Here is a 17267-nt window from a genome sequence, read left to right on the forward strand (position 1 = left end):
TAGATACCCAAAAGAACTGAAAGCAGGATTTCGAAGAGATATTTGTGCATGTGTGTTCTTAGCAGCATTCTTCACAGAAGCCAAAATGTGGAAGCAACCCAAGCATCCATTGATAGAAGAATGGATAAACAAAACGTGGTATACATATACAATGGAATATCACTTGGCCTCAAAAAGGAAGGAAACTTTGACACAGGCTACAACGGGACTTTGTGCTAAGTGAAGTAAACCAATCACAAAAGGACAAACAGTGTACAATTCTATTTATTTATTTAGATTCTCTTTCTTTTAGAGAGAGAGAGCATGCACACACAAGTAGGGGGAAGAATAGAGGGAGAAGGGCAAGTAGACTCCACAATGAGCGCAGAACTGGATGCAGGGTTCGATCTCATGACCCTGAGATCCTGAGCTGAGCTGAAATCAAGACTTGGACGCTTAACTGACTGAGCCACCCAGGTGCCTCTGGACAATTTTAATTACATGAAGTGCCTAGAGTAGTCAAATTCAGAGACAGGAAGAAGAATAGTGGTTGCCAGGGGCTGGGGTGTGGGGAGGAGACAGGGAGTTGTTCCAATGGGTACAGAGTTCGTTTTGCAAGATAAAAAGAGCTGGGGAGACTGGCTGCACAACAGTGTGAATGTACTTAATATCATTCATTAACTCATCACTCATTAACTGTGCACTTAAAAATGGCTAAGATGGTAAATTTTGTATTATGTGCATTTTACCACAATTTTTTTTAAAAGACAAACTAATGGGACACCAAAGGTATTGTTTTACTTTATGTTTTATAAAGTAATTGTATTTAAAAAGTGACCACTAAATGAAAAGCAGAGTATTTTAAAAAATACAAAATAAGGCAATTTAAAAAAAACCCATAGTTTAAAAAAAATGTACAGCTAGTACAGACATACAGAGTAAGAGGAAGCTATAAGCCCAAATACTGTGCATCACTAAACACAGTAACTGTTAACTAGAGTAAACTCACAAAGCAGATTTTCAGAAGGCAGAATACAGCACATATAGGATACAATAAAAGTGGTATTTTGAAGGAAATGTACAACCATAATACTTATTTTTAGGGTAAAAAAAAGACTGAAATTAAGTGTCCAGCTTAAGTTAAAAGAATAAACATAAAATAGAACAGAGATAAGGGAGAGAAATTAAATATAAAACAATGATACAACAGGGGAGCAATAAATAAAGCCTTGCTCTTTGGAAAGCCTAATAAAACGAACCTCTGACAGATGTCATCTGGGGAGAAAAGAGAGAAAGCACAAAACAATACATGAACGACAAGAGGGCATAGCCATAGACAGAAGAGCGCCCAGGAAGAGAATCCTACGAACACCTTTATGCATGAACAAATTCCTAGAAAAATACTAAGAGACTCAAAAAGAAACAAATCTGAATAGCCCTATAACCACTTGAAAAACTGAATCAGTAGTTCAACATCTTCCCACAGGCCTCAATGGTTTTACTATCTAGCAAGTTCTGCCAAATGTTGGAATTGTTACTTGAAAATGATATAAATCAGGCGCCTGGGTGGCTCAGATGGTTGGGTGTCTGCCTTCGGCTCAGGTCATGATCCCGGGGTCCTGGGATCGAGCCCCGCATCGGGCTCCCCGCTCCTTGGGGAACCTGCTTCTCTCTCTGCCTCTGCTTCTCTCTCTCTCTCATTAAATAAATACATAAATAAATAAATAAATAAAATCTTAAAAAAGAAAAGAAAAAGAGGATATTTTAACTTCGATCCCCAAAGCAGACAAGGTCAATAAAAAGAAAGCATAGGGTAATCTCGCACATGAATAGATATTTTTTAAAAAAGACCCTAATAAAATATTAAGAAACTAATTCTAACAATGTATAAATATACACCATAATCAAACCAGGTTGATTCCAGGAATATAGGATCAGTTTAATAGTGAAAACCTATTGATACAATTTACCACATTAACATGTTAAAGTAGAAAAATCATTTGAGGCATCTAATTAATGGAAGAAAAAAGTACTTTAAAAAAAAAAAATCATCCTTCCAGGATCTTAGCAGGGAAAAAGCTAACTCTTCACAAACGAAATACAGAAGGATTTCCATAACCTGATAAAGGGTATCTACGAAAGCCCTCAGCAAGCATTATTTTTAATGGCAAAGTATTATAATCATTACTAAAATCAAGCCATCAATCAGAAACAAGACAAGGATGTCCATTCTTACTTCTGTGCACCACTTGTCCTGAGGTCCTAGCACGTACAGTTAAATAAGAAATAAAAAGGTATAAGAACCGGAAAAAGGAGAACAAAACTGTCATGATTCACAAATGCTCACTGTCTACTTTAGAACACAAAGAATCCATGTAGACCTTATAAGGAAGTAGAGTAAAGTTCCTGGATATGAAGCACTGTGCAAAAATCTTCTATCTAAAACTTACTGAGGGTTGGGGCTAAAAGGCTTGTATGTCTAAGTTGGAGTTCTTGTTCTGTGGGTGTTGACTGATCACAAATGAACTCATTCCTAGAACACCTAACTGAAATGCAAGACAAAGAGATATGTGGGACCAGTAGGTCAAGTCTCTCCGTTTACCCGAAGTAGTGGGGCCAAGGAGGAGAAATCACTGCACCCTCGAGGTCTACTGGTTTACATTCTTAACCAACTCATGACCAGGGCATGCCCCACAATCAGGGAAGGTGAACCCAACAACTGGGACAAAGTTTGCCCTCCATTGGCAACTTGGTGGCTGCAGCCCATTTGCATGTGGATATGGCCTTGGAATCTAGAACCTTCATCTTCCATTCTCCATCACAAAGTACCATCAGCATCTCAGGGTCTTGGCTAGGAAGAAGTGGGGACGGAAGGATTGCAGGAAGGAAGAGTTGGCAATAGGCTTTAAATCTCCTAGGATTCTGTGTCCACTGGACAATATTTCTTACTAGATCATGTTCTTTTAGGTAAAATTAATATGTGGAACAGTCCAGCATTCTCATTTTATATTTTATTGGATGATATCCATGGTGCTAAGCCTTGCCCATCTCACCAGCCTCAACTCCTCGCCTTGCTCCTTACATTCCAGTAAATCTAAATTGTTTAGAATTCCCTGAACCAAGAGGCTTTGAGTCCCCACCATCTTCCTGTTCATTCCCACCTTCTCTGACCACTCTTTCCCCTGACCCCTACACCTCAAAGAATAACATCTCCCCAGAATTCATTTTTTAATTATAAAACCTTATGACAAATAATTATAATTCAATACAATACATGTACTCCTGTCCATCTCCTTTACTAGACTATGAGCTCACTGAGAACTGAGGACTATTATTTTATTTTATTCACCTTTGTATCCCCAGGGCACAGTGGCTTGCTAAGTGTTGGTTTGAATGAATAAATGAACAAGTGTGTGTGTGTGTGTGTTGTGTGTGCACGTGTGTGTGCGTGCATGTGCGTGTTTCCTCTCCACTGTGCAAAAGGCCTAGACCCCAACCCTTCCCTTTGCCACAAATCCCTGGGTTCACCGAGGGAAGAATAACATTGGAGGGAGAAAAGGAACAAGAGGAAACAAGAGAGAAATGTTTTTAACTGATGGACCTCTACATTAAGGAGCTAATTTAGCCACAAGCCTGTGCCTGAACTGTGGTGGCCTCAGGCAGAACCCTCTCGACTGGATCGTCGCTGCTGTCAGGGCTGTGCCTGGCTCCCCAGCCCAACATCAGATGTTTTCAAAGGGACATCGAGGGGCTGGCTCTTCCTGCTGAAAATGAATCTCTCTGGACATGTCTGAAATGCCATGTTTGAAGTTCATCAGGGAGAGCACCAAGAGGACAGAGAGTTTACTACAGGGCCATGTCCATCGGCTTCTGGGAAAATGAGAAGAAATGGATGCTTCAAACAGGGTTGGCCTGGTGAGTAGAGAGATGGTGTCTCTTGGAAAAATCTCAAACTAGTACGTGATTAGATGGACAGGTTCCTTACTGATGCTGGGAATCACATAACCGTCCCAAAGAGTAGGAAAGAGGTACTTTCCTACTCTAGGCAGGGCATGTTATGTATATAGTCTTTTTTTTTTTTTTAAAGATTTTATTTATTTGTCAGAGAGAGTGCACACAAGCAGGGGGAGTGGCAGGCAGAGGGAGACCAATGTGGGGCTCGATCCCAGGACCCTGGGATCATGACCTGAGCCGAAAGCAGATGCTTAATTGACTGAGCCACCCAGGCGTCCCAAGTCTTTGCTAATTTTAAAAGGGATGTAGCTTTAAAAACAGAGAACTATAACACTTCTAGATGTGCACCTAGGAAAATATATTTGGTTTCATTACCTTGCAAAATAAATGAGAAGAGAGTCACTTTCCCACATCTCACAACATATTTATTGACCTTATTTGTTAAAGTCGACTTCACTAGGAGTTGACAGGATTAAGGTTGGTGCATATTTTATAATTTCCTCCCAGGGTTAACATATGACATGAGAAGTTCCTCTTCACTGGTACATTAAACCTCAGGGATATTCCTTAATGATTAAACCAAAAGATCTGCTTCAGAGCAGAGGAGTGGCCTCAGCAGAAGCTCACTGCTCTAGGGGAATACATTTTCCATTTCTGGTTGTCTAGAGCTAAAAACAATTTGCCAGATTTGTGATCTGGGCAGCCAAGAGTGACCACTTCCCTTCGTCTAAATATTAAACTTCAATTAATGCTCTTAAAATCACATTCGCTTCTTTGACAACCATAACACCCTGCTGACTCATTCTGAGCTGCACTTATCCAAATCCTGCATATATTTTTCACACGCAGCTATGACCCAAACCCCACACCCTGACTTTGTTTTTGGACTCTAGTGCAAGTCTTTGCCTCTCACTAGAGTCTTATCCAATTAGATTGGGTCTACTCTTTCCAAATGCCAAGATCTTTTTTGGATCTCATTTCTGTCATTTTGACATATTTTTCTTCTATGATTCATGTCATCCACCAATGTGATATGTGTGTCAGTATCATTGTCTAAACGATTTTTAAAAATTGGCTGGAGTGGGCCAAGACATGGGTCAATCAGGACACAGCCCACAGCATGCTTCATCTACTACCACCTGGCCCGCCTCTCACCAGATGGCTATGACCAGTGATTGACATCTGCTTACACACCTTCTCAACCTTCCTTTAACCTCCCAACAAATAACCCCAGGAAGGAAATTAATCTGGCATGACTTGCTTTTGGCAAAGCCCTGCTAATATACTAATAGTTGCTCTTTCCTCCACCAAGTATGCAAAACTCATTGTCCTAATAATCTTTTTAAGATATTTCCTGAGATCAGGTCAACTGTATCATTTTACAGGTTAATTTCATCTCTCTAGTTCCTTTCTTGAAAATTGAAATACTCCTCTGTCCACATCTTCCCTGTAGTGTGTCTGCATTCCTCCGAGGTTGATGGTCTGGGTCTCAGCCTCAAGCTCCCTCCGTCTTCTGCGGCCTCGGGGCTTTGCATTAGAGCCTCTTGCCATGGCCTCTTCTGTTCCAGGCTGACAGTTCTCTTCCTTTACCCGCATCCTACCCTTTCCAGTCAGAAAAGTCATTTCCTTGACAAAAAAATGCAAGCTGGACAGAGGCTCAGCAGTTGGGTTGCTCTCCTATGCCCCTCTCTCTGGTTCTATTGTTCCAAACATAATTTCTGAAAGCCCTTTTTGTTACCCTTAGCATTTTTCACAATCCTCTGCTCACCCTGCACTCTGTTTCTTTTATAGCCCGGAGCCACCCTCTGATATAGCCCTTGGCTGCAGAGGTTGCAGGGCCCAAGCTTTCCTGGGCCTGGGTCCGAGGCCAGGACGGCCCAGAGCAAGTGGCGGCACAGAGCAGGCAGGCCCTGGGGGAAGGGTTATCTAGAAAGCACCATCTTCAACCACCCAGTCAAGGATGTGCATACCTGGAAACGTGATACCTGGAAATATGTTAAGGCCAGAGGTCAAGAAAAGCAGAATTGTTTACAGAACTAGGGAGTGATATGAAGGGCTATCCCATGGATGGGAAGTTAGGTCAGCGGCAAAGAAGATGGCAAGAACAGATGCTGGTGAGGTCGGAGGGTTCAAAAGGGGCACCCCTCTTCCCTAGGGCTGTGAACTCCTCACACAGACACAGCCCCTGGTCTGCCTTTAAAGCTCTACCACCCAGCACAAAGGCAGGCACACGGGCCATGTTCTACGTACCCGTGGATGAATTCAGAATGGCCCTGGCTCATCACGACGCATTAGGGGGACCCAGCCAGGCAGTCCTGCAGACACAGCCTTAAACCAAGAACAACCGGGACGGTCACCTACCTGTTCCTCCTTTGAACTGTGTTGGGCGCGCTATTTATGGTTGTCCTCAACTGTGTTTCCCTTGCAGAGCCTCGGGCTGTGCGATCAGCTTTAGCATTTCCTTCAACTTTGGGAATCTTTCTTAAGGCCCAGGGTACACTCCAGATGAGGACACATTTCCCTCCCTGGCTATCAGAGAGTCTAAGGCCTGGGTACTTATAATAATACTCCTGCTTCTTTCACTTCGGCAGCCAATTCCTGCTTCTGTGAGTCCGTTTCTACCTCATTTGAAAATACAGCAATGCCTGATTCATGTGTTCATGATGTATATTAAAAGAATGGCAATTAAACCACCTCCTCAGGCAGATTCCCTAATCATGTGAAAAAAGGCATCATTTAAATATCCTACATGTTACACTCTGGTGAGTCTATACAGGAATCCAAGGCTAAGCTAGTTGATAAAAACTTGACACAGTCAGAGGTTAACCTGTGCTCAGCAGAATTCCAGTGACAGCATTAAGCTAAAAGCCACAGCTCAAATCTTAACTTGGCAGCAGTCAGTCAAACGGAATAGAGTAAGAATAAGAAAAACCGTATCACAGCCAGTGTGTCTCTTGGCAGGCAGAGAGGGTCTGGCATCAGTGACTCATCAGGCTTCAGTCTGTCAAACACAGCACTTTTGATAAAAGCAGATGCTTTGTTTGGCTGGTGTCTATTTGCCCTTCCTCACTCCCCCAGTCCCATCCCCCCTCCCCCGCCCCGCCCCCAGCCGCTCCTCATCCTCTCTAAAACAGTGTGTCTGTCAAGGTTTCTTCTCAACTAATTGAAAGGCAGAATAAGAGTGGTGTGGCTTTGAGATAATGTCCTCAAGACCTCTAAAAGGAAAGATTTCACCAAGCCAGACAGATACAACACATGCCCTCAACCTGCCTTCCAGGGCAGGCAGCCATCCTCAAGGCGGGCTGCCCACCCAAACCTTGGAAAAGCAGCCATCACCCCTCAGGCAAAAGATGTCCCCCACGGTCATCCATTTACCTCCTCTGTCCATAGAGTCATCAGGGACCATGTGAGACCCCCGTAGGGAAGCATCATCACTGTGCTGACACAAGCCCACAGAGAGGGTAGCCCTGGGGACATGTCTGCTTTAATTAAATCAAAAACGTTTTATAAAGAGACTCAAGTAATGAAAAAATATGTTTTGTTTTATTATATGCTTAAAAGATTAGATCATTTCCTGTTGAATTCTGTCTCTCATCTTAAGAAGAAAACCCTTCCTTTGACTAGTACCCCTACGCAGCTCCTGCCTCATTTCTCTGCTCCCCTCCAAACCCAAGGCTCAGCCTCCATGGCTGGCTCCTTGGAACAGATGTGGTGGGGTTCCCTCAGGGCTGGGTCCTAGAGTCCCTTTCCTTTATGCTTTACACAGCTCTCTCCCTTGGTGAGGACATCTGCTTCCGTGGGTTTAATTTCACGTCTACGCAGACTCCTAACTTTGTAACTTCTAGCACAGATCTCTCTCCAGAGCTCCAGGCTCATAACACTGACCGGTTAACGCCTCCACTTGACATGCGTGCCTCTTGAACTTAGCACACCCCAAACAGAAGTCTCAGTCTCTGCCATCCACCAAACAAACGAAGCCCTGTTCCCCTCCCAGTCTTTCCAATCTCAGTAAATGGCCCCACCTCATACACCCAGTTGCCTGAGCCATGCCTGGCTGTACCCCTCCCTCACCCCACATCCCACCTTCAGGAAGTCCCATAGACTCTACCTACCAAATAGATCTTGCGTGAATCCACCCCCTTTTACCTCCTCCACCACTGTCCTAGCACAGACCTCCGCCTGTTTCCCATGCTTTTGTGACCACTTCCTAACCCCCCTCCAGTCCCTCTGCCCCATCAATCTCTTCTCCACAGAGGCCAAGTGATATTCTAAAAACTGAATCAGATCACATTATTCCCTTACTTAAAACCCTTGAAAGGCCTCCCTTTGCCCTCAGGAGAAAACCTAAGCAACTCACACCAAGATGTAGACCAGTACCATCCAATAGAAACACAATGTGAAAACCATATGAAAAAATTTTTTAAAGATTTTATTTATTTAATTGACAGAGAGAAACAGCGAGAGAGGAAACACAAGCAGGGGGAGTGGGAGAGGGAGAAGCAGGCTTCCTGCCAAGCAGAGAGCCCGACGTGGGGCTCGATCCCAGGAGCCCAATTCTTCAGTAAATATTTATTGAATTTATTTTGTGCCAGGCATGAAGCTGGGTACCAAGTGCCCACAGAGATTGAAATAGGTACGGGCCCTGTCCTTAGGCAGTGCCCAGTTTAGGGGGCATGTAGACAAATGTGTCAATAAATACAGAACCACAAAATGAGGAGATGCAAGAGTTCCTTGGATTGGGTGGAGAGAAGGCCTCTCTGAGGGAGGGAACATTTGAAGATTTAATATAAAAAGAGAATGTAAGGGGCGCCTGGGTGGCTCAGTCATTAAGCGTCTGCCTTCGGCTCAGGTCATGATCCCAGGGTCCTGGGATCGAGCACCGCATCGGGCTCCCTGCTTGGCGGGAAGCCTGCTTCTCACTCTCTCACTCCCCCTGCTGTGTTCCCTCTCTCACTGTGTGTCTCTCTGTGAAATAAATAAATAAAAATCTTAAAAAAAAAAAAAAAGGAGAGAATGTAAAATACTTCATTAATATTTGTTATGTTACTATGTATTAAAATGGTATTATTTTGAATAAAATATTGAAATTAATTTTACCTATTTCTTTTTAATCGGTACTAGAAAACTTAAAATTACATTGTATATACACACACACACAGGAATATTACTCAGCCATCAAAAAGAATGAAATCTCATTTGCAACAACATGGATGGAAGTAGAGGGTATCATGCTAAGCGAAATAAGTGAGTCAGAGGAAGACAGTTATATGATTTCACTCATGTGGAATTTAAGAAACAGAACAAATGAGCGAAGGGGGAAAGAGTCTGTCTCTCTCTGTCAAATAAATAAATAAAATTTTTAAAAAAATAATAAATAAATAAATATTTACTGAAGAATAAATAGCGAAGATAGTAATATTAAAGTACAAGAACAAGTGGGAAAGGGCTGGGTCCGTCCACCGAAGACAAGGCTCTGTTTTGTGCCTTCGTATAATGAACGGTGTGCTGATCTTTTTAGTGCAGTGCGGGGCTATTATACCTGTAAGCATGCATGGTGGCCAAGACACACTGCTGAGGGCAGACCGAGAGAGCAGGATTCCAGCCAGACTCCGTCAACACGTGGGAAACTTTCTCCCACAGAAGCTGCAGGCATTGAACGTGGTCTCAGGTTATGCACAAGGATTAGGAGCCTCTAGGAGGAAGGAAGGAAGGAAGGACAGAAACCTACAGCTGAGCCCCTTCTCCATGCCAGGTTCCGTGCTAGGCACCCTCACGTGGGATTCTACCTGAATAGCTTACAGCTGCCCTTTGAGGACGTGGAGAATCAGAAAGGTAAAGCAACTTACACAAGGTCACAAAGCTACTGGGTCTGGTTGCTTGAATCAGCGTCAAGGTCACTAGCAGCATTCTTTGATATCCACGACTACGTCAACATCCCGGCAAAGGCATCAGTGGCCTTCAAGCTCAGGTGTCACACAGCAGAGTCGGCGCAGGAGGAGAATAAAGCGCTGGTGCTCAGGGTGGGAGCTGGACGCAAGGATGGGACCCGCCTCCCCAGACTCAAAGAAGCCAGAGCCAGGCGCACGTGCGGAAGTCGGAGCTCTGCCTTTCAGGGCAGCCTTCGTGTTCAGGGACCAGTGAGTCTGCACAGCACTCCTCAGAGGGAGGCATTTTCACCCTCATTTCATAGTTTAGAACTTGCCCCGGTTCACACACGTATTAAGTGGCAAAACAGGGATCTGAACTGAGACCTCTGGGTTAGGAGCCTGGTGTGTTCTCCTCTTCACAGAGGTTATTTTAGCTTTGGTTACTACGTCTGCAGGTGCATCTGGAATCACAGACAGTCTGGGGGCACAAAGGCTGGGTCCGTTATGGAAGGTTTGTCAGACTTCTATAATTTGTTTTTAAGATTTTATTCATTTATTTGACAGAGAGAGACACAGCAAGAGAGGGAACACAAGCAGGGGGAGTGTCAGAGGGAGAAGTAGGCTCCCCGCCGAGCAAGGAGCCCAATGCAGGGCTCAATCCCAGGACCCTGGGACCATGACCTGAGCCGAAGGCAGACGCTTAACCGACTGAGCCACCAAGGGGTCCCAGACTTCTATAATTTTTAAATAACATCAGAATCCTTAAAACAAGAAGACCATGCGCTTGTCTTTGGGAGCTCTAAAAAGAGACAGCCTGAAATTCTACAAGCAACCCTGCAGCTAGTCTCCTGGGGACAGACTGCATGAGATGGCAGCACCGCAAAGCTCGCAGCCGCGGCGGGGGCTGTGGCCTGCCTGCTTCTCAGTCCTACGGGCCCCATGGAGGAGTCTCCTTCCCATCAAAAACAGCCCTGACAGCTTCTCCAGCCTGGATCCTCCGGCCAGGCTGCGAAGGCTCCCAAATCCACATGTGTTAAGAACACAAGTAACTTGTAACCGCACAGTACCTTCTGTTTACAATAGGTTTCTACATATACCGAAAGGTGTGGAAAAACTCTCCGAGTTTCTGTCTCTCAGAAGACTGAAAACCTGACCTTTCCCAAACAGCATGCAGGAGGCCTAAGAAACCCTGATTTATAGGCCCTGGGGGTGGGGGCAGAGAAGATGTTGAGCAGCATCACTCAACAAGGACTGCTTTGTGTAATTCTCCCATCATTTTCTTGGTTGACATTTGCACTCACTGAAAAAAAAAAAAAAACTCTCAGTTTTCCCCAGAACAGCTGAGAATGCACAGATCCCAGCCTTTAGGTTCAAATCATCCCTGTCAGTAGAGGATTGAGGACCATTGTCAGGCAGCTGGTGGACCTGTAGGAATTTCCCAGTCCCTGGGCTCTCTCAAACTACCCCACCCCCCTGGTGCTGGTGGGGGCTGGCGGGGGGGGGGGGGAAGGGGGGGAGGGGATGCCCAGCAGGGGCTGAGCTCACCTCTGACCCAGCTGCTCCCGGCTCAGCACACCAGGGGCCACCAGGGCCTGAACATGCACCATTCCTCAGAATGCACTACCCCATGCCAATAGCTGCATTCAAACACCAAGGGGTACTGCAAAATGTTAGTAAAACGCAACTTGAAATTTCAAAAATAAAAATTCAACAAATGGACTATAATTTGCCTGGAGACATTCTTGGCTATTAAGCGATTGTTACTCTGCTAACTCAATAAATGTGCCTTCTATTAAACGGAATCTGTTAATCTAGTACATAGACTTTTGCACCTCTAAACCCAACTTTTCCTCTGTGCACGAAAAGCTTCCAATTTGCAGAGAGCAGACATGCCTGTGTATAACTAAAAGGCAGATATTTGCATGTGGACCTTTACCTTGTAGATCCCTCTGATTAACTGCAAGCTAAAGGCTGATTGATTTGCATGTCTGGGGAAACATCTTGCTTTGTTAAGGAGAAAGCAGTAGTTCTAGAACTTGGTGGTTCTCAAGAGGAACAAATGAAATAATTTTTTGGGTGAGGGCAGTGATACAGCCCAGAGTTAGATATTTAAATCAGTGTTTTGAGGGGCGCCTGGGTGGCTCAGTCAGTTAAGCCTGGGCTCAGCTCAGATCATAATCTCAGGGTCCTCGGATCGAGTCCCACATCAGGCCCCTTGCTCAGCGAGGAGCTTGCTTCTCCCTCTGCCTGCCACTCTCCCTGCTTGTGCTCTCTCTGGCAAATAAATAAAATCTTTTTAAAAAAACCAATCAATCAATCAATCAGTGTTTTGAGAAGAGTCTGCACAGACCCTGTGCCTTCCACTTTGCTTCTACTTACAACAGCAGATGCTGCAACACGGTAGGTAACTTACAGCCCAGGAAAGTATACTGGATTTTAATTTGGGATAATTCTGCCGACTTTCTGGCCCCCGTCAGTTAAAACACTTGTGACTAGTCAGTCAGCTCCGCTCATGCAAACTGATGAAACATCACCATGTCCCACCACATGCCCCCACGGCGCAAGGGGCCGAAGGAACTGGGCACCCCGCAGCTGTTCCCAGGAATGCATGCCTCCACATACCCACAGGCAGGAAGAGGACCCGCACCGGCCTCCCAGAGCTGATTCTTCGGCTATCCCGACAACACAGACATCTCAACAACAGGAACCGGTCCCCTCTCAGCCCAAGGAAGGTCCCAGATTCAAATAAAAATTCACCCTTGAAGATAAGTGAATCAAAGGGACAGCAGTCAAACAAACGCTAACGTCGGGAGGAAATCCTGTCTGCAGACCTCTCCTGCAGAACAAAGGCTTCTTCTGTGACATCAAGCAGCAGGTTTAAGAGCGCCCTGGCTTCTCGCTTTGGCCACCTTTCAAAACCACAAGTACATCCAAGGGCAGCCAAGACAACAACAAAAGCCAAGAGATACAGTCTCCAAATGAGGAGAGACCAACTCTCCCTTCCAGGCTTGCCTTCTGCCTGGCTCTTGGTGGCCAAGACTCCGTTTCCCCAAGGTGGGTGTACAAGGTGCCCTGGGTTCAGACTCTGGGGACTGCAAGCTTTCCCTGCAAGAGGACAGCTCAGAAGATGCCTGCAGCCGAGGTCAACCTTCTTGGGAGGCTGTGGAACAGAGTGTCTGGGGAAGGCCCCACAGTACTCTCTGGGTTCTCATCCTAGCTCAGTCCCACTAGGGTCTGATCTCAGGTGCCTCAACAACCCTGAACCACTTTATCGGACTGTGAATAAGAGCAACAGTACGGCTGCTACTCATGATAAAATCTGCCATGTCCCTCGCACAGGCTTAGGATGTTCACACAGGGTAATTTATGAACATATCCTTGACAATATTTTGAAAACTATAAAATGTAAGAGAGAGTAATTTTTGTGCCTAGGACTCATGTTTATAAGACAGCTTGGTAATACAAATTTTTAGGTCAAAGGGGAGACTTCCTCTGCTTTGCCTGGGGTCTTCCACAGGATGGATATTCAATTAATATGCAATTATAATAAGGGTGACTTTTTAATGATTAATGAGCTAAATATTTGTTAGGAAAACAGCAAACTTGCAATTTATAGAGTATTTTACAAGACAGAAAGGTGTTGTCTGGTGGGTTTCCCTCTGAGTGTAGGTGGGGTATACAAGAAAAGTGGGTCTGGGCTTTCCCAGATGGCCCCACTATCATCATGCCAACACCAAATAGGACAAAAATGGAAGGCTTTCAGACTTGACATCCGGGCAAGTCACTGTCAGCTGAAATTAACCTTTGAATTCACTATGAAAAGTAGCAAATAAGGCCAAAAAGTTTACCTCAAACAAGCCAAAAAAAAAAAAAAAAATCAATAATCTTGTTAAAAGTAGACCTAACTAGTCTCACTCCCTGGGGTCAAAGATCCAAAACTCTTAACTTTTAAAAGCTCCCAGCATGGGGCGCCTGGGTGGCTCTGTCAGTTAAGCATCTGCCTTCTGCTCAGGCCAGGATCCCAGAGTCCTGGGATCAAGCTCCTTGTGGGGCTCCCTGCTCAGTGGGGAGTCTCTTCTCCCTCTCCCTCTGCCCTACCCACCCCCCCGCTTGTGCTCTAATAAAATCTTTAAAAAATAAAAATTAAAAGCTCCCAGCTTCCAGTGGTGAGTGAGTGAGCAAGAGCAGAGGGTGGCTCGTGTTTTCATAGCAACTGAGCTGTAAGAGCGGAGTTAGGATTAGAAATGCTCCTTCTCCCTGATAGCAGTTCTTTTGAGGTGCCTTCGGCAGCCCTCCCTCTCCGGAGCCCCAGGTTCTCATTCATACCTTTTGTCCCTTACTTTTCACACACACAAGCTTTATGCGTTGATCCTGTGGCTTGTTCCAAAAAGGAACTGAGGCAAATAATCTTACTAGGAATATTTAAAAGGATGAAAATAATGATTCAGGTACTCTGAACTCCTCAAAATTGGGAACACCTCAAGATAGTTTTTAAAGTGTATTACATAGGGCGCCTGGGTGACTCAGTCGTTAAGCGTCTGCCTTTGGCTAAGGTCATGATCCCAGGGTCCTGGGATCGAGCCCCACATCACATCAGGCTCTCTGCTCGGCGGAAAGCCTGCTTCTCCCTCTCCTACTCCCCCTGCTTGTGTTCCTTCTCTCGCTATGTCTCTGTCAAATAAATAAATAAAATCTTTAAAAAAAAAATAAAGTGTATTCCATGAACAAATTATAGGGGCATCTGGCTGGCTCAGTCGATAGAGCATGCAACTCTTTAGGGCCGTAAGTTTGAGCCCCATGTTGGGGGTATAAATAAGTAAATAAGTAAAATAAATAAAATTACTCAAAAAAAAAAAAAGGTAAATAAATAAACTTTAAAAATAACAAAACCTATTAATAAGACCAGGGAGCAGAATGGGATTTTAGGATCCTTTGACATGACCTTCTCACTCAGCATAATCCTGAAGGATATGCGTTTGTTACTTCCTGTATTCGTCTTTAACAATGAGATATTTTAAGTTAAGGGAAAAAGTTGTGAATTTGGATGAATGTAGTTCTGAATGATAAACAAACGTAATCCAGTGGTGCTTGTTAAATCTTCCACAGCCTGGACTTCAAACTCAGGACTTGCGCCCACCTCCTGATAAGATCTTCCGCAGAGATCTGACCTCTGATCAAGTCATTTTCAAATCAAAAAGCTTTGAACTCCTGGCAGGTTGACGGCTTGGATCTTGGGTGTTTATCAAGAGCTTCCTCAAGATTGAAAGGGTGACTCCATTGCCAGCCCCGGCTCCCCAGAGCTTCCCCCTCGTGAGAGCTGGCACCCAGCCAGGACCTTAGAACTTCAAGGAATGGGTTTATGCATCACCTCCATAGGGCACATAGTAGACACGTAGCTCATTACAGAGCTTAACTTACTAAATAAAAAGTGGCTACAGTAAGTCACGGAATCACTGGCTCTGACTCCACCTTGCACAGCCTGGAATGAGTGCTTGTTTTTGGCTGTCCAGAAGCTCTTTCTCTTTGCTGCCTCTTGACCTTCACAAGAGGGAATGATGACCGTGCCCCTTCTCATCCCTACCTGTTTAATGCCAGTGACTCAATATGAACAATACTGTGCACAGGTATGCACCTCCACACTGACCTGGGCCCCCAGCAGGCTGGCTGCAAGCTCTCCACACTGGGGGGTCACCCACCTACACTTTGCAGAGCAGGTGCAGGGCTTTCTAACACCCAAGACACCCTGGGGAACCTTCTGAGCTGACGTCAGAAACATTTCAGGGCTCTCCGATGCTTTCTACAGAGAATATGTGGGCCTCCACTTATTTTCTTCTTGTACGACTACAATTATGCACCTAAAACGAATTCTGACCTCCTACCCTCCTAGCTCTCTCCCAACATCTGTACTGTCCGCCTCTCAACTTGCTACACTGCAGCCACAGGCCACACCAGCTTCGTTTGGGGTTTTTTCAAACACGCCAGACTTGTTCCCAACCCCAGTTCTTTGCACTGCTCTCCCTATGCCTGGAACAACCTTCCTCTGGTTCTTCCCATGGCTGCCTTCTCTCATTAATGCAGGTCTTAGCTCAAATATCATCTCCTCAGAGACCTGTGCACGTTATAAAAAAGATACAAGCCTAATAAACCTTCAGTCTGTCAAAATTTCCTCTATAGCACTTAATATAATCTGCAATTAACTTGTTCATTACCTGGGCCCTTCACTAGAATATTAGCTCTGGGAAGACACCATGTCAGATGCCCCATTGCTATTCTGTTAGTTCACATACTTCCTCATCCTATAAAAGGGCAAGAGCAGATTGCTGGAACGATTTGGTTGCCAGAACATCTTCAAGGTCGGGCCAGCCCTTAGTTCAGATACTAAGAGGGACTGGGCAGAATTTTCTTGGTGAAGCACCGGTGTTTACAAAATCAGTGTAAGTGCTCAATATATAGATATTGAACAAAGAAATGAGCTAGCGTCCAAGTGGCTTTCTTTGCTGCAGGGCTGGACAAAAAGAGACACCAGGAGATACAACAGAAGGAACCAGCCCCTTCTTGGCCAGATAACATCACAGACTGCTGATCTTCCCCAGCAGGAAAGGGAAGTCAGTTTCTAAACCAGCTCTAACAAGCAGAAACTAATCACAGCCAGGCCCAATACAAACCCGGACAAGAAGCTTTTATAACCATAAGGCTTATTTACCCAGATCCCCTGTGGGTAGGAGGAATCAATCCTTGTTCTAAAGTATTCTGAAGCTGACCCGATGATGTAGCCATACCAAATTTTACTTCAGCATGTTGGAGAAGCAGCTCCTAATTTATAGCCATCTTGGCATCTCTACAGAATTGGGTGGACATAGTTCAGAATCTGATGTTATAATAATAATAAAAAAAATGCCCTTGTGCTTCCTTTTGAGGGACTTAGTGATATTATGGGAAGTTGGCTGTAAAAATACTCTCAAATACTAGATACTAAGAAATGGTTAAAGTTTTTAGGTGTTACAGTTTTTTATGTTATATTTTTTAAAAATAAGAGTACTTATCTTTGAAAGACACATACCAAAATATTTACAGAGAAAACAGGGGCTGAAATTTACTTCAAAATAATTGCAGAGGAAGGAAAGTGGGCGGGAGTACAGACAACACGGGACTGGGACTGGCCCAGGCCCAGAGCGGCTGAAGTGGGGTGGTGGGTCTTTGGGAGTCAAACTATTTGCTCTACTCTGTACAGCTGACATATTCCCTAACAGAAAGGCTTTTTTTTTTTTTAAAGATTTTATTTATTTATTTAACAGAGAGAGAGACAGCTAAAGAGGGAACACAAGCAGGGGGAGTGGGAGAGGGAGAAGCAGGCTTCCCGCCAAGCAGGAGCCCAATGCGGGGCTCGATCCCAGGACCCTGGGATCCTGACCTGAGCCAAAGGCAGACACTCAATGACTGAGCCACCCAGGCGCCTCCAGAAAGGCT

The 17267-nt window shown here is 44.8% G+C and overlaps 1 protein-coding gene across 3 annotated transcripts in view; it reads right to left on the reverse strand.

The window, feature by feature from the left end:
* The window catches only part of BCAR3 (BCAR3 adaptor protein, NSP family member), a 130251-nt gene that overhangs the window by 84208 nt on the left and 28776 nt on the right, over nucleotides 1–17267 (reverse strand). The gene's annotated exons all lie outside the window — the stretch shown is intronic.

Source organism: Leptonychotes weddellii, chromosome 4, assembly GCF_054177405.1.
Source record: "Leptonychotes weddellii isolate Sample4059 chromosome 4, ASM5417740v2, whole genome shotgun sequence".
NCBI classification, from domain to species: Eukaryota; Metazoa; Chordata; class Mammalia; order Carnivora; family Phocidae; genus Leptonychotes; species Leptonychotes weddellii.